The 27,506-nt window shown below is 32.5% G+C and overlaps 2 protein-coding genes across 6 annotated transcripts in view; one reads left to right on the top strand and one right to left on the bottom strand.

Moving 5' to 3' along the window:
* LOC130898653 (A disintegrin and metalloproteinase with thrombospondin motifs 9) overlaps positions 1-27,506 on the top strand; it is a 196,722-nt gene that overhangs the window by 64,134 nt on the left and 105,082 nt on the right. The window lies entirely within an intron of this gene.
* Positions 11,285-27,506, bottom strand: part of LOC130898658 (WW domain-containing oxidoreductase) — a 128,827-nt gene continuing 112,605 nt past the window's right edge. The window contains exon 8 of the transcript XR_009059915.1: positions 11,285-11,301. The gene's annotated coding sequence lies outside the window, so the exon portion shown is untranslated. The remainder of the gene's footprint in view (positions 11,302-27,506) is intronic.

Raw genomic sequence — 27,506 nt, 5'->3', positions numbered from 1 at the left:
ATTAATTTCATTTAGCAATTGCCTTAAGACGGCCATAATTATACCTCTTCATAAAGGAGGAGATAAAAATCAAGCATCGAATTATCGCCCAATTGCAATCCTTCCCACGTTATCTAAGATCATAGAAAGATTGGTCAAAAAAAGGCTTTTATCATTTCTGTTCCAATATAAAATACTTACTATCCATTAATTTATGTTTTTAAGCAGCACAAATGAAGAGCCTAAACAGCCATCAATCCACCGAAACAAATTTTTGTGATTTTTCTATTATTACAATCTTTCGATTGTAACTTAGTTAGAATTTCTGGAACCGTTGGCGATATTCATACTGAATACACTTTTTACACCACCACTACACCAACACTAACAATTACACTTTCTGACGCGCGTTTCGATAACCAAGTTACGTCAGAAAGGGTAATTGTTAGTGTTGGTGTAGTGGCGGTGTAAAAAGTGTATTCAGCTTTCGATTGTGTTAATCATAATATTGTAATCACTTTAATCAACAACAGTACTACGGTTTCAGGGGAACACCTCACGCATGTTTTAAGTCATACCTTACCAATAGAAGTCAGATTGTAAGGGTTGATACAACGATGTCATATTGCAAACTAATAGAATGTGGAGTGCCTCAAGGATCAGTATTACCTATAATTTTGTTACACATTGTGGTTTTCTTCTGTATATTGAAATTTCATTTGATTTTTATCTTTATTTAGTTATTATTATGTTTGTTTTTCAGTTTTTACAAGGTTTTGTCTAGAAATTGTAACAATTTTTTGACAATAAAGCGTTTCTCTTTTTCTCTCTCAGTTCGACAAAATTTAACATTTATTGAACGGTAGGCTTTTAGTCAAAAATATCTAAAAGAAGGTTCTATTGTGTAGAATTTCCATAATTGGCAAAACGTAGGAATTTCTGTGCAGTAAGACGGTTCTTATTCTTCTTAAAGGATGTTTGCGATAATATTTTCCAGTTTTTCTCGACTCCTTGCTGCATGTATTAACGACTGTATATCCTGTAAATCTGTCCATTGTCTGATATTTCACAGCCAAGACATTTTCCTTCTTCCGATCCCTCCACAGCCTTTGACCTTGCTTCTTGGACCACCGATCCATTTTTTCAAGTCTGTGAACAGGAAATGATCCGAGGTGGCTAAATCTGGTGAATAGGATGCATGTGATGAGAATTCAAACTTCAATTCATTAATTTTGGCCATTGCAATAACGGATGTGTGAGCTGGTGCATTGTCTTGATGAAACAACACATTCTTCTTAGCCGAATGCGGCAGTTTTTGCTTCATTTCTTCGCTCAAACGTTGCAACAAGTTCGCATAATACTCGCCGTTAATAGTTTTTCTTTTATCAAGATAGTAAATGAAAATTATCCCAAAAACCGGCGCTTTGATCTTGCTTGCAGATGGAACGGTCTTTGCCTTCTTTGGAGTCGGTTCTCCCACTTTTGTCCTTTGTTTTGATTGCTCTTTTATTTCGGGTGTGAAGTGATGGACCCACGTTTCATCTATGGTTATGAAACGGCGCAAAAGTTTGGCTTTATTTCTGTGAAACATTGCCAAACACGCCAAACACTCGATGGAAACGCTGTTCTTGTTCCAGTGTAAGCAAATGCGACACCCTTGTTACGCAGAGCTTTCTGATGTCCATATTTTCAGTTAATATACGATATAGCGCACTTTTTGAAATGCCTACTATGTCTATACTTTCAGTTGACGATCATCCAGTACCGCATTTTGGGATTTCTTGAGTCGGCACCTCATTTGTAATACAGTGATATTTTTCAAGCAACTACCGCTGTCTGTAGGTCAGGCCAGATACTTCTGGGACCATCCTCGTATATGTGGACGAATTCCAGTTCTACTGTTTAAATTGTTAAACTGCCCCCGCACCACTATGTTATTGAAACGATAAAGAATCAGATAACGTTAACAGATGATATTAAACGCCAATAAACGAACAGTAAAACTAAATAATGTCTGGGATTTAGTTTCATATTTTAAAACTATAATTTCAGTTATCCCCACAAACAAATATGAATATTTTTATGAATTGATATATCAAAAATCATGCAAAAGGGGCGTATCCTCGTTATAACTTTCCCTCTTTTAGACATGCCATAAAAATTGGTCAATTATAGATTTCTAAGGTGCTATAATTCAGTACAATCATAATGCTAAGCTACAACTTTCAGTACGTTTAATATAATTATGTTGAATTCAATTAAGATGTTAATCAACTAATTATATCCAAATAAATCACTCTTAATTATATAATTACTTTGTTTAACATGGAATTAACTAAACTATTCATATTAATCCACCATTTTAGGAAAATCTGTTAATTTAATGACCGTAGTTCAGATTTATCTTTGTTCTTAAATGGATTTTCACATTTGCATTTTATCTGTGTACCCATTAGTCAGAACGTCGTATTCCCATACCTTAACACAAAACAAAACAATGATTTAAATTATATAATAGCTTGTAATACGGAATGTAGACTAAATACAAGGTGATTATAGTACATTGGGGATAAACATTATAATGAAATTCATATTCTTGCTCTTTCTGTGAAGTAATTTTGAGCACGAAATTACAGTTTGTGAAATTACAGATAGTCTTTAATAGTTTTATTGTCTTCCTTAATATTGTAATTTTTTACATTTCCAGTTTCCTAATATCAAAATTCAGTTTACTGTCATCATGGTAGTGCCCACTATCGTTGTTGGCCGCAGCTACAATCTTTGCTAGTAACTCTTGGTCCGATTTGATTTTCAACATTCATATTTGGCCTAACAGCATTTAGTGACGATATTGAATTATTTACAAGTCATTTAATTTTGAATATGCAAAAAATTCGGGAATAAATAGAAGTCAGAAATGTTTATTATTACTCTAAGCACTTTTACTGCTAACAAAAATAGCTATATGTTGTGTCGAACGATCTTCTTTTGATGCACCATTAGCTTTAACAACTGGTGAATGCTGCTGAAAAAACTGAAGTTATTCACTTGCCAAGCCACACTTTAATCTGGTGACATACTCATTAATGAGCAGAACTTTTATTGCATACAGATTATGATTAAATCTAAATGTTATTATGTATATGGATGTATCGATCACGCTGTTTGACTTATATTAAGTGTCCAATAATTTTTTTATTATTGGCAATAGAATTTCAATAAATTTTCGGTTTCTCTCTAGTTAATACACTCAAAATGATTATTTGATATTAATGTATCGATCGCGCTGTTTGACTTATATTAAGTGTCCAATAATTTTTTTATTATTGGGAATAGAATTTCAATAATTAAATTAAAATTGTAAATCTTAGATAGTTTATTACACTACTACTGGTGAAAGTTTAAAATTTCCGCACTGCACGCCAGTTCAGAGCCCTCAAATTTTTGATCGTGTGGTGTACACTATTTTTATTTATATTAGAAAGTAAGTACGTATTTTCTGCGCCAATTTCGAATACGGATACGCTTTACAATTTCAAGAAACAATACAAATACACTTTTTTACGAACTTTGTGTGAGTTTTTCTTAGGAGTATATACAAGAGTAAATCTATTATCGGATTACTACAGATGCTAGAAGCACAGGTTATCTTCAAATATATTCATAAATTTACGGTCTTACATCGAATATTTTTCTATCCTATAGAGATTTATCATAGAACATGATATTTTATCACAAATATCCGGAGAAAAGTATTAAAATCTGACTAAAAACTCACAAATTTTTGATAATTAAAACAGTAACATTTTTTTGACTTAAAAAAAGTACTGGTTTTATATTTCTCTATTTCTATAGCTACCCTGTACGTCTTTTAATAGATGCTTAACTAGTTTTACATTATAAATTTCCATATTGTAAGCTTAACAAAGATGTTAGTCACTATAGGAGCTGCATTCGTTAAATCCCACGCAGATATCTTCACTACTACATTACCATACTAAGATTATTATTCTCCAATTGCCTTTAGATGTGATACCAGATTTTTGCATGATTTAAAACAAGCGAATTGGAAGCGAATTGGATATAAAAGCAGATTATTATTCAGCGCTTACTGTAGGCGCTGAAAAATGGGCGCTGGTGCATGCAAAAACGACGCTGCCCGCCACGGATATACTTGTGGTAGACAATATTATTAAATGTATTTGTACTTTACATAACACCCTTATCGATAGGGAAGGTTTTCAGAAACACCTAACTGAAGTAGAAACTGTGCAAAAGTACCATGAAAATTACAACCTTTGTCTCCAATAATCCGTTAATTTTTAATAAACCGAAACAAATTCTTTATGATTATACCGCATTTTTGTTTATGTAATTCACTGTTTATATTGTTTGCTTTTCTATAATGTTGGAAATGAACATTTATTTCATCTCGTTCCACAACTTCTGCGAACATTTCGATTGTGTGAGATTTTAGGCACTTATCCCACAAGGCAGGTCTTCTAAAAATTGCGGGGATCAAAATTTCGTTATCCATCGCCATCCATCATCATTTGACCATGTCCGGTACCACAACAAGCGACCAAGAATAGAAAATTCATTTCGATAAATTCGTCGTTGACGGTTACGTTTGTTGCAACTTCCAACAAGTTTTGTCTTTATCCATAACCATTGACGAGCTACCTAAATTATCGGAGCTTATCTGCGCCAATTGCTGGTAAACATATGTTCTCCCAGCTCCTGTTCAACTGACTATGGAGGAAGTGGAGTTTTATCATATTCATATCATATTCCTCCTGTAGAACTTCAGGTGGCTAATGAAGAATAGTAGAAAGAGTTTATGAAGCTAATCAGTTCTAAAAACAATGAATCCAAGTTGTAGTGAAGGCGTGTGGTGGAGAGCAGAGTTTTTTAACAAATTTACAGATTTTTAAAATTAAAGAAATAGCTAATCTAATTGACTTTAATTTTTAGTGTATAAAATTGAAAAAAAGAAAAGAAATTTGTCGCTATAAAAAGTCCTAAAAGGGCCCTATAGCAATTCCAAACTAAATTTGATTCAATTTTATTGGAACAATTATGTTGGAAAGGTTTATCTCGATAGAAACATCTGGGAAGGTTTTATATAAAAAACATTCTAAGAAGTGAATAATAAACAGTATTGATTGTTTGGATTACGTTTATAAAAAATTGTTGGATAATTATATGGATTTGCAAATATACATTTTCCTAGATACACATTCAAATAAGAAGAGACTCAAAATATTTAACAAAAATTTTTCTGGTGAATTTACGCTAGGTCAAACAACAAACCGCCTTCCAACTAATCTTAGTGAATTTCCGCTCGGATCTACTCTTTTAAACGTATTTAATTACGTCGTTTTGCTCGACACGATTTATTTTGATACTAGTTTATAGAATTTGGGTTTATACTGTAGGTACGCCTCAACAATTTCAGTTTCTAACATCTCTGTATATAATGGTGTTACGAACTCGCCCATTAATATAGGCCGAGATGCTGGTCCTGTCCTATTATATTAATCTATGCTTAAGTGCTCGGGAATAAGTGTTAGTTTATTATTTTTAGTACTAGTTTATAAATAATTTACGTATGTATAAATTCAATATATTAAAAAATATATATAATAGTAGCAGAGAAGAATGTCATAATTGAAGGTATCAATCAAACTAATTCTACTTTTCTGATAATTTTTTCATTTCTTATTATTATTATTATTTAGAACACGTGGATTGTTTCAAACGAATTGTGAAACATTTAATTGCATCTTCAATTTAATTGCGACTTTTCTGCTGAAATTAAACAATTATTTTATATAAAGGAGTGGTTCTGGAATGAATTAACTTATTTTAAATGTAAATGCTTCTATGTAATTATTTTCTTACCATAATTGAATCATTAAGAATTTCCTATGACGAAACAGCGTGCAAAGAACACTAGTCAACATTAACAAAAAAAGTACAAATACAATACAATATTATTATTAGAATAGAAGTCGATACAGAGTAGAAGGCGCTTTCCATTAAATATGCTATCAAATTATTGCGGAATGCAATTGGCAAGTGATTGTGCATTTTTTTGCATTGTAAGAAATTGAGCCCTTAAGTAATTCTGAACGAGGAGTAGGTAGGTAAAGGTCGTGCTTCGCGTTCCTAAGTGGATAGCTGTGCAACGATCTTCCTGAAATTGAAGAAGGGGGCTTACGAATTCAAAGATTAATAACGAGGTTAATCCTGACTATTCCTTGACTAAATTTATACTATGAAGAACTACCAACCAAAGTAGTTATTCGTTAAGAAATTTTGTCTTTATATCAGTATTATTCCAACAGAAGGAAACGTCTGGTAGGCTAGTATCTGTGAACGAAAATGAGAAGTATTGACGTCAGGTTTGGTTAGGTTTTGCAATAGCTTCACTCAAGCGAAGTCTTTTGCAAACGTTATAGAGTATCGGCGTTTGTTCAAAGAATTTCCTATCGAATTCGAGTCAGTCACCGGTGAAAAAAATAAAAACATGAATGCCAGGGTTGGATATTGTGGACATTTTCTTGGTTATGCTATTCGAGAATGCAGATTGCTTACAAAGTTTTAAAACGAAAGACACTTTGCTTTGGTTCTTCTGTGAGTGACAAACGTTGAGATTCTTAATTTCTACTAACCATTACTTTCCTGATCTTTTACCACCGCATGCAGTATGAGAGTTAGATTATATCGTGGTATCATGTAAGTGAAAAAAGTAAAAATTTAGCGTTTTCCTACAAGACCTGTCGGGAGTGAGCCAAATGGTAACTCTCCTTTCCTTTTTGCTTAATGGTTAGTAGAATAAGAAAGAAATTTTGATTGTTCCAGACCTGATGTCTTACTCCATGTTTCTGATTTGTTCCCATTATTTACCAATGAGAGATGCAGAGGAAAGTTTTCAGCAGTACAGACCTGCCTAGAACCAAGGCTACAAACAAAACAAAAATGTAAACATAATGACGTAGCTGGTGTTCTAGCAGCTGATCGTTTGTTTACAAAAACATGCGCATGTCACAAACCTTCTATTATTCTAGTAACCTTGTCTAGAACTGTTAATTATTAACTTTAGTTAAGTAGATCGTATCATTTTTAAGATAGATATGTAGAAATCTGTGTTTTTAAATATGTAATATGAAAATTTGTTAGCAGTACCTGCAGCGCACTTTTTGAACATGTTTTATATAAGGACTTTTCGGAAATTATGATCGAATCAACACGATCATTATCTGAATGTTCGGAAATTGACCCGAATCACGTTCATTGTTGTTCTGATCGAGTTGATCGGGTCATGAGATGATCCTTTCTACCCTGTTAGACCGGTGGGTAAATACAATCAAATAAATGATTATTTAATTTGTCTAAGGTTATTTGAACTTAAAAATGGATGTCTACTATTAATTACCATGAGCAGGGACATTGATAGGGTACTCAGGTTTGCGGTTTTTATACTTTTCATCATTTCAGCATAAAAACAGCTTATTAGTATTAAAATTTAGTGCAAAATCCTGCTCAATAACAATTATTAAACAGCTAGAATGTATTATACAACTAAATAAATATTATGGAAGATTTAACGCAAAAAAGTAATAAAAATCAGAGGTTCTGTGACCTAAATCTCGTTCTGGGTTAAGATCCGCAATCAACTTATAGGTTATATACCTGTATCCAGGTTGTAGTTGGTGATGTATTGAATTATATGACTAAGCAAATTGTAAAAATAGAGTTATAGTTCGTTGAAGACCGAAATAGGTGAAAACGTCACTATTTACTTGATTTAAAGACTAATTATCAGTCAGAAGAGACCTGAAATCAGAAGGATTTGGGAATAAAAAAGAATTTTTCAGTACAACTTCATACATTTTTCAACGAACTCATTCTATCTAGCAACTTCTGATAATGTTGTCGCGCAGCCTATCTGTGGTACCATTTTTATAATAATAATCGTGAAGCTCCTCAAAATACCCATTCACAGAAAATAATCCGCGGGGACTAAATCTGGCGGATAGGGTGCATTACGTAGCAATTAAAACTTTAATTCATTAATTTTGGCTATTGCAATAACGGATGTGTGAGCTGGTGAAACAACACTTTCTTCTTAACCAAATGCGATTTGATTTCTTCGATTAAACCTTGCCATAAGTTCGCATAATACTCGCCGTTGATAGTTTTCATTTCATGTTCCTCACATCTTCACGACCGTTGTCTTTGTTCCATTGTAAGCAAACGCGGCAAACCCATCTTGCGCGCAGCTTTTTCATTTCCAAATTTTAAATTAATACGCGATATACCGCACTTTTTGAACTGCTTACTATGTGTGCAATCTCGTGCACTTCCAGTCGAGCTCACACAGAGTAGAATCTAGTTCAGCTTCTATATTGGTTGGGCTAATCCTTTCAAATAAAAGTATTGTATCAAATAACGATGAATAATTTTTTCCATGTTTACAAATTCACTATTGATGGTTGCCACTAAACAACGTGGCGTCTTCAAACTTGAAATATATACTATGGAATTTTTCAAGCAACTACTGTCAACTCTAGGTCAGCCCTGGTACATCTGGGACCATCCTCGTATGTTCGATTTCATATTTCTACATACAATCATAGAGAGAAGTTTGTGCAGATTTGTTTATAATTTATGCTCAACACTTGTAAGGATTGCATAGAAATTTCTCCTATATTTCATTTGATTTCAGAAATAATACTGATTTTCGATAATTTTGTAACTTATATAACTTTTTCAAATGGTGTATTTACTATATTTACACTATAAACTATAGATATTTACTTTCTCTGTCGAAATTATCTTCTTAGATAGTAAGTGGGTTTGTAATTGCAAAATACTTCACACTCCTCAATTTGTTTTTTAACCTTAACAGTCTGACCACGCATTTTATGCAATAATGGGCATGTATAATGTCCAAAGCAGCATCTTACGTGGTCTGAAGATAGTAGGCGGATAAATGGTACTCATGATGTGTATCATTATTACAAATGTTTTTTAAGATACGTCTTCACCAAATTTGAGCACATTGATCTGCACTATCTGTTTATATATTATATTTTATAAAAAACCAACTAGGTACACAAGATATTAAAATAAGGACGATTTATCAAAAAAAAACGTACGAAAAGGACTAAGAAATAGACTAGAAATAGAAATAGAAATAGAACTAGAAAGTTGAAGAAATATATTTTTACTTGATTTGAATATTTCATAGTACAAGGCTAAAAAGCTAAGGAGGAAAATCTGTGAATATGAAAAGTGCCCTTCGAAATGCGTAGGGCCACATTATCGTCACAGACTAGGGTCGATAATTTGTGAAACCAAAAAACTAATATATGAAACCCATTTTAAAAGAAGGTAAATATGATAACAATAAAAAGAAAAATATTTACGATTGATCTGAGGTCTGGAAGTGAAAGGGGGTGAGTTTTTAAGGGCAAAAAACGGTTTATATCTATTACTGGCACAACTACAAGTCCTATGGAAAAAAGTCAAATAGCAAATTTGTAGGTAATAAGATCTACAACTTTTGTATTCAAACTTTTTTCCATAACCTCAAAATTTATGTGAAAAATTAAAAAAAATTGGTTTTTGATTTTTTTATTTACATATTTTACGAAAAAAATGTTGTGAAAAGTTACTTTCTTATGTCCCATATACACTGAATTTGATTTGAAATATTAATTTGATATGATATCGACAAAGCTCTCTAATTTTCGAACGAAAATTTTCCCTTCAAAATATCAGCTTATTTTAAAAAGTCGGTGAGATTTTTGTTCGTTGAAATCTCTACTTCTTGATGGTGTAAAAAATTTTACAACCACTAGGGTAAATTTTCTCAGAAAGACAAAAAACTCGCATCCGAAATTTCTATTTTAATCATTACGTACAATTTTTAATCATTTATTAAATTTTTCCACTCTAATTACACGAAAAATGTGAGATTCCATGTTACATTGATGAACATAAGTAATTAGAGTCTAAAATTAATAAATATCTAAAAATTGTACGTAATGATTAAAATAGAAATTTTGGATGCGAATTTTCTTGTTTTATTTTTTGCCTTTTCTCAGAAAGTTTTCCATGGCCATGGTAATATTTTTTACACCATCAGAAAATAGAAATTTCAACGAACCAAAGTCTTGATGACTTTTTAAAAAAAGCTGATATTTTGACGGTCGAAAATTAGGGTGCTTTCTCGATATATCAAAATAATATTTCAAATCAAACAAAAACATTGTATATGGGACATAAAAAGGTAACTTTTAACAAAATTTCGAGAAAAAAAAAATGGTTTTTGTAAAAGATGAAAATAAAAAAACTAAAAACTCAATTTTTTAAATTACTCACGTAAATTTTGAGGTTATGTGAAAAAAGTGTAAATACAAAAGTCTTAGATCTTATTACCTACAACTTTGCTATTTGAATTTTCTTCATAGGACTTGTAGTTTTTCCAGAAATCGAGATAAAATGTTTTTTACCCTTAAAAACTGACCCCCTTTCACTTCCCGAGCTCAGATCGCCAGTAAATTATTTTTCCTTTTATTGTTATCCTATTTACCTTCTTTTACAATGGGTTTCATCCAACTATTACTTTTTTTGGTTTAAAAAATTATCGACCCTAGTCTATGACGATAATGTGGCCCTACCCATTTCGAAGGGCACTTTTCATATTCACAGATTGTCCTCCTTAGCTTTTTAGCCTTGTACTATGAAATATTCAAATCAAGTTAAAAATGTATTTCTTCAATTTTCTATTTCTTAGTCCTTTTCGTATGTTTTTTTTTGATAATCGTCTCGATTTTAATATCTTGTGTACCTAGTTGGTTTTTTATAAAATATAATCGTACAAAATACAGAATACTAATTCATCACTACCAACTAATAGTAAACATCTTTCACTTCTCGATCTCAGATCGCTCGTAAATTTTAAAAGAAACGCAAAATTTAAACTTTTCGCACGAAAAATTATACCAAATTTTGATTTTACCACCAAACAATAATATATCGATGGAAAAAATTGACTCATCTTTGTGATATCAAGACATATATTTTTGTAAAAAGTAAAAGAATTACAAAAAATATTCTTTAATGTACAATAGCTGGTGCTGGTAGGTCCCTTCCAAGTCTTCAAAAGTAATCTGGACTTTTTTCCCTCGATAGCGCTTTTCTATTAAGGAAATATCCTGATGAAATCTTTTGCTTCGATCGTCACTCAATGCATCCAAATTCTCGGGAAAGAAATCCAGATGAGAGTGCAGGTTATGTATCCCAAAGCTTTGTTTGAAATTATATAAAAATAAATATTTACAAAACATTTCCAGGCGACTTTTTCCAGATTATTCAATTTTCCGACGAAATCATTGGTATACCAAAAAGCAAATGTCTCAATTCAATAGAGAAAATATTAAATAAAATCACTCTACGTGTATATTTTCTCATAGTAATTATTTTAGGTTACATTTTTATAATCTATGCATACTTCAATTCATCTAAAATTGCTACATTCATACCATACTCTTTGTCTACACACCAGCGTCGTACTGGAAGGTTTTTGAACTGTAATTTATCGTATACTGCTACACATTTTCAACTTTCCTACTTTTTTCTACCATCCATATTTGGAATACATTGGTTTACACGTCAAAAATAAATCTATGAAACAAATATATTTATTCGATATAAAAAATATTGTAAACAGATTCATTGTCAAAGTGTAACGTTCTCTTGATCATAGTTGATATATAAGTCACTCCATTGTCCAATTAGAGTCAACAACAAATTGATTAGCGAGATCGCGATCAATGTTTAGCGGCGTAAAGAGAATGAGCGTTGGTTTTAAGTGACCTATGAGTCATTTTCGACAATTGAAAAGTTATTATTATAAAACGCCAGAGACGAACTGAGATTTTTTTTAATACATGATATCCAAATATGTTAACAAAAATGTATCGCAATTTGGGATAATACTGTGATAATACAAAATCTATTCTGAAAGTATTTGGTCTTATTTTTTTAAATATTCATTCATGAAAATAGTACAAAACAATATAGAATTGTACAAAGTAGCATTCTTCCGCATCTACACACTGTCGCCAACGAATTTTCCGGTTTTCGTACGCCTCAAGGACCGTCTGAATTGGAACGTTGTTCAGCTCCCACATCACGTAATGTTGGACTTCCCCTTTAACGTCGATTTTATTCCTGGGTATAAAAAATGTCTGGTGGGGTCAAGAAGATCTTGACAGATCACTTTCTGGTTGTCCTTTTGCTCCTCTGACAACACTCGAGGCACCAACTTCGCACACACTTTCTTCATTGCTTAGCTTTCTGTCACGATATCAAAATGCTCAACTTAAATACCTTCGATGTTTATTTATATATTCACACCGAGCACAAACTCGCTTGTCGTATAAATCTGGATTTATAAACTTTTCCGTTCGCACTAGCGCTGACGCTCTCCTTGGCGTTGGAACGCTATCGCGGGCGTTTGCGTTTATAAATCACACTTCGTAATCTGTTTAATTTATGCTGAACGCGAACGAGGGCGGTAACGCGAGCGTACAAGTTTATGAATTGACCTTTATACATGAATCATTGTCTTTTTAAATTTTTCCATTAGACGACGGAACTCATTCAAGTTTACGCTTTCTATTGATTCACTGTTTGGATTTAAAAGAAACTGAACACTGTCCAATATTTGAGACACAGATAGGACTAATTCACCCAAAGAAACTTCGACGATCCGATTTGGGATAATAGAAAATAATTTAATCTGGTAACAGGGATGTTTGCGAAAAACCTTGAAAAATTTAACCTTCTATTTTAAACATAGACTAAATAAAATTTAATAAAATCAATCAATTATCCAATAGGAGTAGATAGTTTGTTTTTAAAACTCATAGTTACTAATAGACTGTAATTTAGTACGTAATTGCGCATCCAGGTGTTTTGATTTTTACAAATTAATGGAAAATGTTTTCCGTTTTAAACAGCAATTGACAGATCAAAAAATTTATTTATACAAACATCAATTAAAGTTAAATAAATACTGTAATACGTTAATGAACAAGACAAATATGAATTTAATCGCTCTATGTCATTCATATCGTATTCGATAACAGTTCTTGCGATATGTGGACGAGCATATCCTGCAACAAAATGAATTAGTCACCAATAAATGGGAAGGACTCCGTCGATGTACCTCCGAGCAAGTAGTCAGTTCAGCCCAAGCGTGGATATGAATTCCAATCCAAACCATAATCATTTCCTTTCGAAAAGACGTGATTCGCAAAAAGTACATTGAGCGAATCGGTCCTCTAGTTATCTACACACTCCGTCTCTATCGTCTTAGTGGTTTAGATCGAATCTAGATTCATCCGTGAATAAAAATCCCTCTGCATAACCTTTTTTAGGAGTTGGAGTCATGTCTTCTTGATACAATTCCTTGCTCCCTCAGTCTTCGCCATACTTTATCGGAGCTTCAAGTTTTTTCCGAACCTCAGATACTGGTAAATGTTGGTATCTCAATATTGACAGCGTGGTAAGTCTATTGTCTATTGTCACTGTCCTTGGTAGTCTACTGTCAGCCCGATCGTAGTTGCCATCCGCTCAGTAATGCCGTGAATAGTAAATTTCGCTACCCCAAGCGTTTTTGCATCATGTTAATCAATTTCAAGACAAATAAATAAAATCTGAATCTTATCTAATTGTCAACTCGACTTGAGGGTTAGTTTGATGGACTTAGACCCTAAATTCTCTATAATAATCAGCTTAGCCACAAAAATAAAAACGTTACCCAAGTATGTATTTGGATTTTTTCTGTTGAATAATTCTCGATGTTTTTTTACTTTACATAATACTGCAATATATTGTCTATGTTGAAATAAAGGGAAAGCGACTTGTCAAAGTTCATTAGTTTACGTTAACGAATGTGGATATTGGATTTGTTCTAGTAAATTTTTTCTTGTAGATGGAATTAGACAAGTAGTAGGAAATTAGTGTATGTTTTACGGCCATTATTTCATATCTAATTGATTAGTTTCTTACATAGCACACATATCACGATTGTTTATAGTCCGTTTCAAAGCGTAGAAAGAGGATGGTTAAGAAACAGATCAAGTAGTTGCAGAAAATTCTATTCTACACCCGAGAGGAATCGAAGAAATATATAGAGAATGTTCCATTCCGAAATTATATATAAATATTACGTCTATCTAAAAAATTTAAAAAGTATTCAATATCAAGTAATATAAACAAATAACTAATTTCCAATTGTCGTCAAAGTATATCATCTCAAATCCATACTAGCCAATTAACTATCTTGAAGAAAGAAAGGGTGGATTCTTTATTCATCATCTTCGTTTACTTATGAGGGTGAAAGAGTTCCGGCTTAAGCATCTTTGTTAACTTACGAGGACGGTCCCAGAAGTACCTGGTCCAATAAAGAAAACACGAAAAATTTTTAACGTAATCTCCATTTAGCCTCAAATATTTTTCCCAGTGATGTTTAATGAGATCTATATCCTATTATTGTTTGAAAATCTTTGACCGCTGAGTTCGGGAATAGAAAATAATCCGAGGTGGCTAAATCTGGCAAATATTCAAATTCAAACTTTAATTAATTAATGTTGGCCATTGCAATAACGGATGTGTGAGCTGATGCATTGTCTTGATAAAACAACATTTTCTTATTAACCAAATGCGGCTGTTTTTGGTTAATTTCTTCGCTCAAACGTTGTAATAATACTCGCCGTTGATAGCGTTTCCTTTTTTATAATAGTCAATGAAAATTATCTCAAAAAAGCCGACGTCATGACCTTGTCTGCAGATGGAACGGATTTTGTCATCTTTGGAGTCGGTTCTCCCTTTTCAGTTTATTGTTTCGATTGTTCTTTTGTTTCCGGTGTGAAGTGATGGATCCAAGTTTCATCCATGGTTATGAAACGGTGCAAAAATTCGAATTTCTGTGAAACATTGCCAAACACTTCACGATGCTATTTTTATTCAATTGTGAACAAACGCGGCTCCCATCTTGAGCACAGCGCACTTTTTGGAATACCTTATATGTCTATACTTTCAGTCAACGATCATCCAGCACCACTTTGTAGACTTTATTCAACATTTCTGGATTCGTCACCTCATTTGGTCGACCACTGCGAAGCTGGTCCCCGCAGGTCCTACGGCCCTGCTTAAACTCTGCTATCCAATATTCTACTGTTGATAACGAAGGAGCAGTCTCACCTAGAGTAGAGAATAGTTCATCTTTTATATTATTTGGGCTAATGTCTTTCAAATAAAACGTTCATTGGTGATAGCTGCCAATCAAATACTGAAAAACGCGGCGTCTTCAACCTTCAAATATTTGCTGTATAGATTATGTACTTTTTAATTCAGCGGTGTTTTACAAGCAACTACCGCCATTTCTCGGTCAGGCCAAGTACTTTAGGGACCATCCTAGTAGCAGTTATCTTAACATTCGTTTTTATTAAATTCCTTGATAAGTTGTTTTGTGTCAATATTTTATATTAGGACTTCATTTAATTTTCAGTATTCCAAGGTAATGATTCACATTTTTGGATTCAATAGTTAACAGATATTAAGAAATACCAATTTTTTGTTCTAGCTTATGAATTTTATATAATAAATTTTTAGCTCAGAAATAAGCAGATGAATTTCGATAAATTCGAAAAGACATTTCGACGTATAGATAAAAATACATCTACACATTTCTACTATTATCTTTATGTTTCATTACAATTTCGTTGTATTGTTTTAAAAATAACCGATAAATAATGTTTGTACTGCATTTTCTTAACGACTGTATAATAGTATATCTATTTATAGCAAACACTACCTACTTAGTAGCAATACAATACTATGTGTTCAAACAATTAGGTGTAAATGTTAAGTTACACGCAACTTGTTGTAAATTACTCAGAGATAAAATATATAACAGACTATTTCAGTTTAATACAAATGATTTATTCCTTTCATCCTGAAAAGGTAGAAGAATGTTTGTTTGCTACATAGGTCACCCACCTCTAGGTACTTCATGTACCACAAATAGTTTTTTATTCTTGAGATTTACGATCTCATATAAATTAAAGTACTTGCACGAGATTTTTTTGCAAAACTCAGTGTTGGTTTTATGATCTTTTACAGAGAGCTCTTATTAAATTCGTGAACCAGTAGAGATAGTCATGTTTAATACACTATTAGTCTATACTACACCAAAAATCTTAATTATAGTTCTGTTTTTATAGCTACGTTAATACGAATAACCAAAGCAACTAAAAAAAAAAACGTTAAAACATGTATTTAAAAGCATTTTATTGGCCCTTAATGTATTAAACAGTCATAAATCTCATTTTTATGGTTGATATCATCTTATTACTTTTACATTATTGGAAAATATGTTTTTTTCCTAACCACGGCAAGTTAATTGCCCAGATATGAACTTAACCTCAAAAACTTGCAGATACCAACTCAACAAAATACTTGAAATATATTTGATTTATAATCAAAAGACTGCGAGGCTCTCGCACAACACATTCCGCCATTGTCGACATTCAGCCGTCAGTCGGCGTTGTGCTACAGCCACGTAAACATGTCCGCCAATATTGATGCGCGCGCCAATTGTGAATTGCGAAGTGTGATTCGTTTTCTACAGTCTGAAGGCAATAGTGCTGCTGAAATCCATCGGAAAACGAATCGTTTGTATAGAAAAAACTTCATGATGGTGTTGTGCGTGAATGGTGTCGATGGTCGTGAGGATGTGCCCGATGAAGGGAGCCAAGGACGCAAATCTGTCGGTTCAAATGATCTGGATAACGAGTTGAAAACCGCAGATTCATCATTACCGCTTTGTCTACGGAATTCCCAGAAGTTTCAAGGTCTGTTCATTGGCGGCAAGTTTCTTTGTAGAGGGTATTGAAAAGCTTGTCGATAGATATGAGAAATGTCTCAATCTCTTCGATGATTACGTCGGAAAGTAACCAGTAGGTATACCAATCTTTTGGTAATAAAATTATTATTTTAAATTAACTTGTCTTTTATTTACAGTCTATCGGAGGTTGAATAAAAACGGCGAGTGCAAATAATCAACTTTTCATGAAACAAAACAAGTTATAAAAAATTGAAAGTGATTGGAGTTGGTGAAATATTTGAGGAAAGTCTTGTAAGGATCGAAGGACTTTCAACAACAACATGCCCATTTATGCCTTATAAAGAAAAAGGAATACATATTGTATTTTAAGAATAACTTCCTTCTCAAAAATTAATTACCACCCAATGCTGGACGACTATAATTGTGACTGTAGAAACAAAACATCAAAGTCATTGTTCAGAACAGACATTGAGAATACGATGTTACTGAAGCGGTTATAATAAAATATTGACTAATATCGAGGTATATACCACATACTGCGGAAATTATGCGAAATTACTTGAAATTACTGTTAAGAAAATCGAAGACTTCGGTGGTATTCCGCCCAGCATTCCATCCAGCATTTCGTCAGATTACTATGACGAAATTCTTGGATGGGAGAAATATGAAGTCAAAGGGAATGTTCAAAATGAAGTGCGACATCTAAGCCCAGATAATGATTTTACCAAGATCTCAGAGAGCTTGCCGAAAGTTGAAGCCATAGAATCCGATGAGTTACTGCGATTATTTCTGTTTTGTATGAATACTCAATAAACAGATTGACTATTGTAAACCGACATTATTTATGAGACACTCTTTATACTTCCAATGATCTGCTTTGCAAATTAATTCTTAACAAAAAAGTTGTCAGTGTCACTGAACACCCAGACGATTTGATTCATCGACTTAGAACAGTTGTTTATACCATATTTTTATAAAAGGTTATTCACATTTTCCCTATCAAATTTCTACTATAAATCCGCCTATCAAATATCAATCAAGAGAAAAAAAAAAAAAGATTCCACTTTGTCATAATATAGTAACAGTAAATGAGTTTTTAAATATTTCATTCGCGATATTACGTGGGATGGATTTGTATTGGAAAATATATTTTGCGATAAACTGTGTTCCCAAAAATCTTATTATTCAATTAAAAGCAAAAATAACGTAAAAAATAAATAAAAAATGTTCATAAATCTAAATTCTATGGTTTTGTTTTGTTATGTTAAAATGGTGCGCCTGGTCGCAACGTTAGACGCGGCTACAAGTGGTCGTTAGGCGCGTCAGGCTTCAATAATTCTCAATATTGAAAAATTATATATTAAATTACTTATTAATCGTTTGCAAGAAGACGAAAAAAATTTTTTCCTTTGTAATTTGACCAATTCAATGGGTCTTGTTACAAAAGTCGCACATCAGCACGTCTTGATTTGTCTACTTAACAGTCGAGTCGTAAACGCTGCTACTGGGGCGCTGGTATCTGTAACCGAAACGCTCCAGTGAGAGCAGAAGTTGTACACAAGCTATTAAAGCAGTCGTTAATACCTGAACGCAGACGTTAGTCGCGGCTACCGGCCGCGCCAATTATACCTTTATCAGGGCTCTCAACTTTAGGGGGACAAATGTGAGATGGGATGCTTATAGGGATTAAGGTAATAAGTTGTGTATCGATTGGAATGTTACACAACATTTCAACCATCCGCATAAATGTTGAAATTATTTATGTCAATCAGAAGAAAATGATTTGTTTTCGAGAATTTCGAGATATAAAGAATTTGAATAAATAAAGTTGCAGAATGAAATTATTCATTGTTGGTTTGAATTTTATTATTTGCTTAAAAAAATTCAATCATTTATTTAATAAATAATAAAATTTTTTAGAGGGCATCCCCAGTAATTTTTCGGATTATAGGGGTTTTTGATTTGGACTTTAGTGACATAAATTATTGAGAGTTGGAAACACTGGCCTTATCACTAGTTCGGTGATTTCCACGGAACAGTTTAGAACATGCAAAGAGACAGATAATCGCCATAAAGATTAAGACATAGACATAGGGAAAACATACTAAAATATACCGAATAATCTATTGGAATATTTTTATTTTCTTGTAAAGCAGATTATGTATGAGATAAAATATGGTCCCTATCTGTGTGAACCCAACCTCTTTTCAAACATTACGAAACATGACCTAATTTCGAAGCTTTAAAATATATACATAACAATAAAAAGCTGTAAACTTAACAACCGTACTTCTAAGAATCCTTGAAGAAACATTTTAATCCCACAAAGATAACAATTTAATCCCAAAACCAGAAGTAGTTTCGTTTATAGTATTATGTACGAATATGGAGAATCTTTTATGTTTATCAGGGATCGAGTTTAATATTTTAATCCTACTTCTTCCCACAGTAGCTGAAACTGTTTTTTATTGTTGATCTCACTTTTTTTGTTATAGCAGATTAAAATATTAGAATAGACAAAACTCTTAAAATAAATTCTATTATATAAAATCAAAGCTACACTACAAGATGATACTTTCTGACAGAAAATAGCCAAATGTATACTGAATTAAAAAAAAATTGACTTGAATCTTGGTACAAATGGTCTTCTAAAATGATGCGAATAATCCTGGAGATGATAAACTTGAAATAGTTATTTGAATACCAAGGACTGAAAGTGCTATTTTCAACAAAAAAGTATTTCAGACGCGGCGTACACAACATTTTTTATACGACGCATAAGTTCCAAAACTTTTTCAGTTACACTGAGAGAAAAAAAATAAATAAAAAGGAAATATAAACATTTCATTTATTGAACAATATAATGTACTCAATGATGTTTGCAATGTCAATATAAATTTATTAATTATTTGCTAAAAGTAATGTTGATTGTGCCTCCAGGACAATTATTAATATTTATGGGATTGGATGCAGATGGATTATGTATATCTCTACTAGATGATGTTGGAAACTCTGTAGATTTGTATGTGATTTCGATAGAATTTGTTGATTGATTCGTATTTGTGGTGGAAGAAAGTATTCTGTTAGTAATTTCAATCTTGTTTGTTATTGAGTCATCTGTATAAGCTTTAAGGTTATGCAAAATCATCGAAGTGAAACTGTCAACTGTCAACATTGAAGTGGTTAGAGTCATATTTAATAAAGTTAAAGTTGTGTATTCCAGAGCGTCCTGAAAGTGTTTTACAGTACAGAACTGTCATTTTCACTACATGGAACACTCAAAACGTAACTTTCGGTATGTACATGAATACAGAACGAACAATTTTTTGATGGGGTCGTCTAAATGAAATAACAAAAAATGAAATGGGAAAAGGTGTTTGTTCCATTGCATTACTGTTACAAAATAGAAATGAAAACATAACATCTGACTTCAAATCCCTTTTGGGAAAACAAAAATTCTAAAGGTTGGTACAAAATTGTTCCACTTGGTATTAATACGATTCCTACTTGGACCAAATATTCTGCAACTGAAATTGGACTCGACATTATAAAATTACCATCATTCGAACCGAGCTAGAATTAAATAACTCAATTCATCAACTTGCTTTTTAAAAACAATTTATTTAGCAAACTGAGGATTTAACAATTTAAAATTACAATTGGTTACACTAATCTGACTGGCGTACTAGACGAATATCAAATTAAATGGACGAAGTATTAATTTTACAAGCTTCTTTATTATTTATTTATTAATTATTAAATTAGATAAATATATTTATGGTTCATTATAGTCACATTAATAATAATTAAATGATAAATAATTGAAGATGATACCTCACAGGGGTTAAAATTGACAATCTATAAAACTGACAGAAATATGAAATACAGACAATTTATAGTAATGTCAAACTTAATTAGAGTTCATAGTGATAGATAAGTAATTGATAATGATGCGCCGCTGTGAAAAGGGTTGTTTTGGATTAATTAACTCTAGTACAATTTCCCAGTTAGCCAAAGCATGAGTAACTGTTTAGTTCCTTACGAACCTTGAATGAGAAAAATCAAAATTAATACATATTCTACACGTGAAAATACCAGAGAAGAAAATTTTGAAATCAGTACACCAAACCAAAATTGTGTATTTAGTAATTGTTCATTTAAATAAATTAATTGTATCAATATAGATAATTATTGTTGTTGTTTATTCATATATTTGTTCGTTAATTTATCTTGCCAAAAAAATAATCAAGCTTCTCTTTTAAGGATAAATTTCTTTTTAACTCAAAATTTAACAAAACCACTCGTTCTTTGGTCTCGCGATTTTGTGATGTCAGTTTTTCTCGTAAAATTACTGATTGGCAAAATTATTTCGTTACAAAAAGAAATTTATCCGATAAAAGAAAAGCTCTTGTGTTTTTACTGTTGAAAAAAACATCTTCAAAATCACGTTTTATTATATCTATAGCCTTCACGTAATTTTTTTTCCTTCACGAATAGCTTAATCACCAGTTATGATGATTTCACAAAAAAAAATAAAATATCCTTATACGGATTCTTGAAACATCAAAAAAAAAATTGGATTGGTTATAACTTCGTCTCGGTAAGGAATAAATTAACTCATTATTACTGACAAATGGAAAAAACTGAATATTATTACTCCAGATAATATCAGAAACGTCAAAATAAAATGATTTATATGGTTACGATTATGATGTATATTATTTCCATACACGTTTGTCATAATATTAAGTATCTTTTTATTTGTTGTGGCATTGAAGTTGTCCAAGTTTATACTTCCTATATTTCATCGTAACAACCGATAACAACCGAGATAGAGACGTTTCCAATTATAGTATCGTGGTCTTCTTATTACTATGCACCGAAGAAAGAAATAATTTTTTATTAAGAAGATTGTTAACCTCTCATTTTTTTCATAATGCTTCGAAAATACCAAGGAATTTGTCTAAGGAAACGAAGATTTTATATATTGAAAGAATTGGCCTCCAAAAACCACACATTTTGAAGAAACAAGTCATTAGAAATCGAAATAATGAAAAGTGCTGATGGAATATTTACAGAAGGATGAATTTTTCAAGTTTTTGAATGATTAGTTTGTTGTTGAATCCAATCTCTTGCATTGCTCACCATGACGCCTAACCGTTTCCGCACTAAAGCTTCTTAGGAATATTCCATACATTTTATCAGCAAATTGTTGGGAATGGCTTGAGAACATCATGACCAAACTCGACTCGTTTTTGGTTGTAGTTACGTACAATGCCCCATATAAAATTATTACACTCGATTAATTCCAGTGGTGTCTGCCGTGCGAAGATGCCTGTGGAATTTTGATCTTGAACTTCTGTAGGTTGTAGTATACAGGGAAGACGTGATTACAGCGTTTGCCGTGATAGTATCGGTAGTAGGTGGCTTGGATATCCTATAAGTCGAATCTGAATTCAGTCGAACATCCTCAGAGTATGCTTGGGAGCTGAGCTCAAAATCTGCGAGCAATATTCATAAGATAGACGAATCTGCCCGTTGTAGAAGATTAGAAACTGTTGCGAAGTATACAGCTTTTTGATTTTAAAGAGAGTTCCAATTTTTATTAAGCTCACCTAGCTACTTCGACCTGTTGGCTATGCCAGCACATATTGCTCCCAACCTCAGCACTTTTTTATCCAGGCAGGAGCTCAGGAATCTAACCTAACTTAACCAAATCCTGAGCTGCAGTGCTAGCCTTCTTAGTAAAAATTGCATTCTTCTTAAAAAACTCAAAAAGTGCCTGAAGAAAAGATGATATTTTAAATTGGATTCCAGTTTGACTCTTCCTTTCTTAAACAGAATGAATTGGAAAAAAATACGATCAGTTTTCAGTTCAGTAAGTGCCTTGAGTAAAGAAAATATTTTAAATTGCGTATACATATAGTATGGCTACAGCTTACCAAGGATAGAAACGAAAACACAAAGATCAGAAGAAGAATCAATAAAAAAAATGTCTACATGTCAATACTTCTAGAGAAGTACTGCTCTGGAATGTGCGTCATAATACAAGAAATTGCAGATTACATAAATATCTTTGAAATAAGATTTTAAGGAAAATATATGATCCGAAATGTGTAGTACAAGGAACTACATATATCGGAATTTGTTAGTGTACGAAGACAGCAATGGGGAGGCCAAATAATGAGTGATTTTTTTGCTGGTATCTTTTTGGCAACATTGTTTTTGACAGATCACGCGTGAATCATGTCTTGTGTCAAACTTGTTCAGTTAGGTCTATAATTTAATCATGAATCGACTTACGAAAAAACAACGCTTGCAAATTATTGAATTTTACTAGCAAAATTCATGCTCAGTTGCGACCCAGAAAAGTCCTCACTAAGTACATCTAACCTTCCTTAACATATCTCTACAATTTCAGCTCAATCCTACAATTATTTTGGTAGTTATGATTTTTTGAACATGCATATGTTTTACATCAATATTCGAACATGTTTGGTGCCCTGTATTGCCAATACTGTGTGACCCAGAAAAGTCTTGATTTTTTTCCAAGTACATTTAACCTTCCTTAACACATCTCTAGAATTTCAGCTCAATCCTATAATTATGTTGATAATTATGATTCTTTGAACATGTATATGTTTTCGAACATGTTTGGTGCACAAGAAAGTGAACTGCACTTCTTCCAATTTATGGACTGTTTGGTCGGCCTACTGAGGGAACTAATCGGAAGCTTGTGACTAAATTTCGAACCCAGCTTACACTATTGGACATTAAACAACCAACACGCAAACACTGTTTGGTGTAGATTATGTCCGATGGCATCATCGGGCCGTACTTCTTCAAAAGCGACAATGGCCGGAACGTTACTGTTAATGGCGAGCGCTACCGTGTGCTGATTGACAATTTTTTTGGCCCAAAATGGAAGAATTTGATATGTCTGACATGTGGTTTCAACAAGACTATGCCACAGACCCAAAGGGCACGCGAAACAATGGCCAAATTGAGAGCCGCCTTCGGTTAACAGTTTTTCTCACGTTTGGGGCCCGTCAATTAGCCTCCTATATAATGTGATTTAGCGCCTTTGGACTATTTCTTGTGGGTCCATGGTAAGACTAATGTCTACAGAGATAAACCAGCAAAGATTGACGCACTAGAAGCCAATATTGAAGCATTTATTCGTGAAATATCGGCCGATATGCTGGAGAGAGTGTGCCAAAATTGGACCTTGTGCATGGGCTATGTAAAGTGGAGGCGTGGTCAACATTTGCATGAAATCATCTTCAAAAATTAAATTATACTGATCGTTCTATCGATTCCAATGAAGATTTCATCAATTTTTTCAAATTTTTTGTGGTCAAAATCAAATCCTATACCTCTTAAAAAAATTACAAATTAGTAAGGAATGCAGAGATCAATACTTGAATTCAGTTTCGAATGCGCTTAGGCGAATTGAAAGATATTGGAAAAGGTGGTAGGAAGAGGAAAACTTTGAATAGGAACTACTGGGGAAGAAAACTTAGGGAGGTCAAGGCACGTAGCGGGCTGTAGCATCATAGAAAAATACTTTGGTTACCATTCTATCGTCGTGAATTGAATCCCATAGAATAATAGAAATTGATATGGTCTATTTGACATTCTTCTACAATACTATTACTACCTATTATTGATTATGTAAAATAAGTTTCTATAAAGATTCTCAAAATTATTCAACGTAACGACGAATACTGTAACTAGGTTTTAATTAATAAGTTTTTTCATTCACTATAATTTATTCAATAACAGTAACATTTAATTACAGTCTTGTAAATGTCATTGAAACATTAATTACTTCTTCCTTGTTTACATCAAGTCTATAAGAGCACGATTAAGTAAGAATCAACAATATTCTTTTGTTTTACAGACGTTGCTTTTGTTATTTTCTACTAATTCCTCACTAATCTCAAAGTAGAGCTTAGATATTTCCATATAAATAGAGATATGATTGGGAAACGAACAACTGATGTGGAAAAGATCAACAGAACCAAAATAATATGTCGATCGGTTCTGAAGTACTTGAGTCTCATCAGGATAGAGCAATAAATACCTTCTTTTTTATAGGAACAATTACCGCTGCTGTATGTCATCTCCTAATTTGTAAATCTAATTTTATTTCTTTTTCCTTATCTTTGTATTTATGCTAAGTTAAGAATGTAACTTTACTTTATATCAGCATCAGTTTTTACTATTACTATTACTTACTTACTTACTATCAGCTATTACTTCATAATTTGCAAAAAAAAATATTTCAAAAACAGTACACAGTATCAAGTTTCACCGATATTTGGTTTAAAATTGAATGATGTTTAAATTCATTTGAAATTTTGATTGTTAACCGTAACCTAAAAAAAGTACAATATTACATGGAATGAATCGTATTACTAGTGCCCTCTATGAGATTCAGATAAAAACCAAATTCATTGGACGTATCAGCTTCCAAAACATATTCGAATGATATTTTAATACAATGTTGCTAGTGGTATCGTACAAAATGTATTATTTTTCAGTTTTCTACCTTTCCTAAAGACAGGATAACCTTTTTTTAAAACAACCTGTATATCATATCGAGTAGATCTTATAGTAACGTCACTGTTATTCAATGCACCTGATAGATATTTAATTTAACACTATTCAAAGTACGTTTCCTATATCAAAGTAAACGTTGAAAGATAACCTTGATTGGACAAAAAAATCGCAACAACATTTTTATAAGGATAAAAAGTGTCTATTGCATAATTAATATTATTTTAAAAAAATCATGCAACACGAAATATCATTTTGATATCCTTGATTTAGCGTCTGTTGGACATGTTATCAGAAAAAACAAGTTTTTTTTAATATTTTTTAATTTGCACTCACATCTATGTTAGGTAAATTAAAGTAAACTTATTGCATTTACATTTATTCTCAGTGTACGTTCTTGATCGCAAACAGTTTTAGCTTGACGTGGGTGACATTTCTTTTCTCATCAAGTTTTTCTTTGTTTGCGATATTGTGTCATATAGTTTATTTCCTCTGGTCGCTTCGTTTACTTCGTCCATCCAGATCTTCCTTAATCTTCCGTTATTTCTCACTCTTATTGTTCTGTCTTATAATATTCTTCTGGCAATCATTTCTTCACTTAACCTCTCCACATATCCAATTCATCTTAGTTGATTATCTTCTTCGTATTATTCTTTAGATTTTATACTTAATATCTGTCTTTATGTTTCCTTTCCGATGTTTATTAATCTCATTTTCGTTGTTTGTATCTTTCTCCTTAGTCTTTCAGTTTCGGAGCCATATGCCAGTATACCTTTTCATAGTTTTTTACTCTTACTTTCTAGTGTATTTCATGGTTTCGTAGGAATTATGTCTTCATCGGATTGAACAGTTTTCCGACGTTCGCTGTTCAATCTGTTATTTCTTTTTCTAATCCATCATCTGCTATCATTGAGCCGAGGTATTTGAAGTCTTTATATACCTATTTTCTATAACTATTAACAATTCAACGTATTTGGTTTCTGTGTTTATGATCATTATCTTTGATTGTGTAGTTTGAGATTTTGGTTAAGGTTTTCCGTCCTCTGCAAATATGACCACCTCATCAGTGTGATTTGTTCACATCTGGTTTATTATCATCGTATAGAAATAAGAAGTTTACCTGGGAAGAGCTCAATTAGAAATTCCCATCTTTATATTTGTTCAAACTTTCATTCCAAGATATTTCTTGGAATTTCTTTCGAATTTAGTTCTACAATGTGTGGAATAGACAAAACTACAATTATAGTTGTTGCGTTAACAAATAATTTTTAGAATTTTTAGGTTAGATTAGGGGTACCAAAAAAAGAAGAAGTACTGTTACCGCGACAAGATTTTATGTTTAAAATTACATCGCCCACTCTGTACAACAATGAAGTACCAATACGTTTATAACAAAAGGATGTAAGACATCTGCAAGGTCACTACCGGGTTCGTTTATAATACACAGTGATTTATTTACATTATATATTATTAGATTTTACGTATAGTACTATATATAATTGATTAAATTCACCTAGCAAAGCATAGTTTCCATTTTTCCAGTCAGAAACGTAGGACATTCGTACATTGCACACTATACAACTATCATAATGCAAATATATTTGTTCTATCAAACTGCCGAGCAGGCTTCCAAGCCGTTGACTTAATTAACATTAGGTCAAAGCTAGTAAGGGAACGTACGCAGTGTCTGAAATCACTCAGAGCAAATTACAGTCGCCACCCTAGAGTGCACTGAGATGAATAAGCTGATAACTTAGCGAAGAAACACGCGGAAACTCTTTTTTCAAAGCAAAAACCTTTGACTAATTTCCTAAATCACCAAGAACAGTGAAAAAACAAGAAAAAATCAAATTCCTTTCTTATTCTAATAATTGGACCCAAAAAGTCATTTTATTAAGCTAAAACGAGGTATGGGTTGTACTAGTTCACTCTCTACACTTTGCCGGATGAATTATCATATGAAAAACATCGGTAAAACCAATGGTGTCTGGTCCATTGATGGTCAACATAGGTAGCGCAATTTTCAAGCAGA

The sequence above is a fragment of the Diorhabda carinulata genome, chromosome 10, assembly GCF_026250575.1.
Source record: "Diorhabda carinulata isolate Delta chromosome 10, icDioCari1.1, whole genome shotgun sequence".
Classification (NCBI taxonomy): domain Eukaryota; kingdom Metazoa; phylum Arthropoda; class Insecta; order Coleoptera; family Chrysomelidae; genus Diorhabda; species Diorhabda carinulata.
This window is presented reverse-complemented; position numbering and strand designations above follow the sequence as displayed.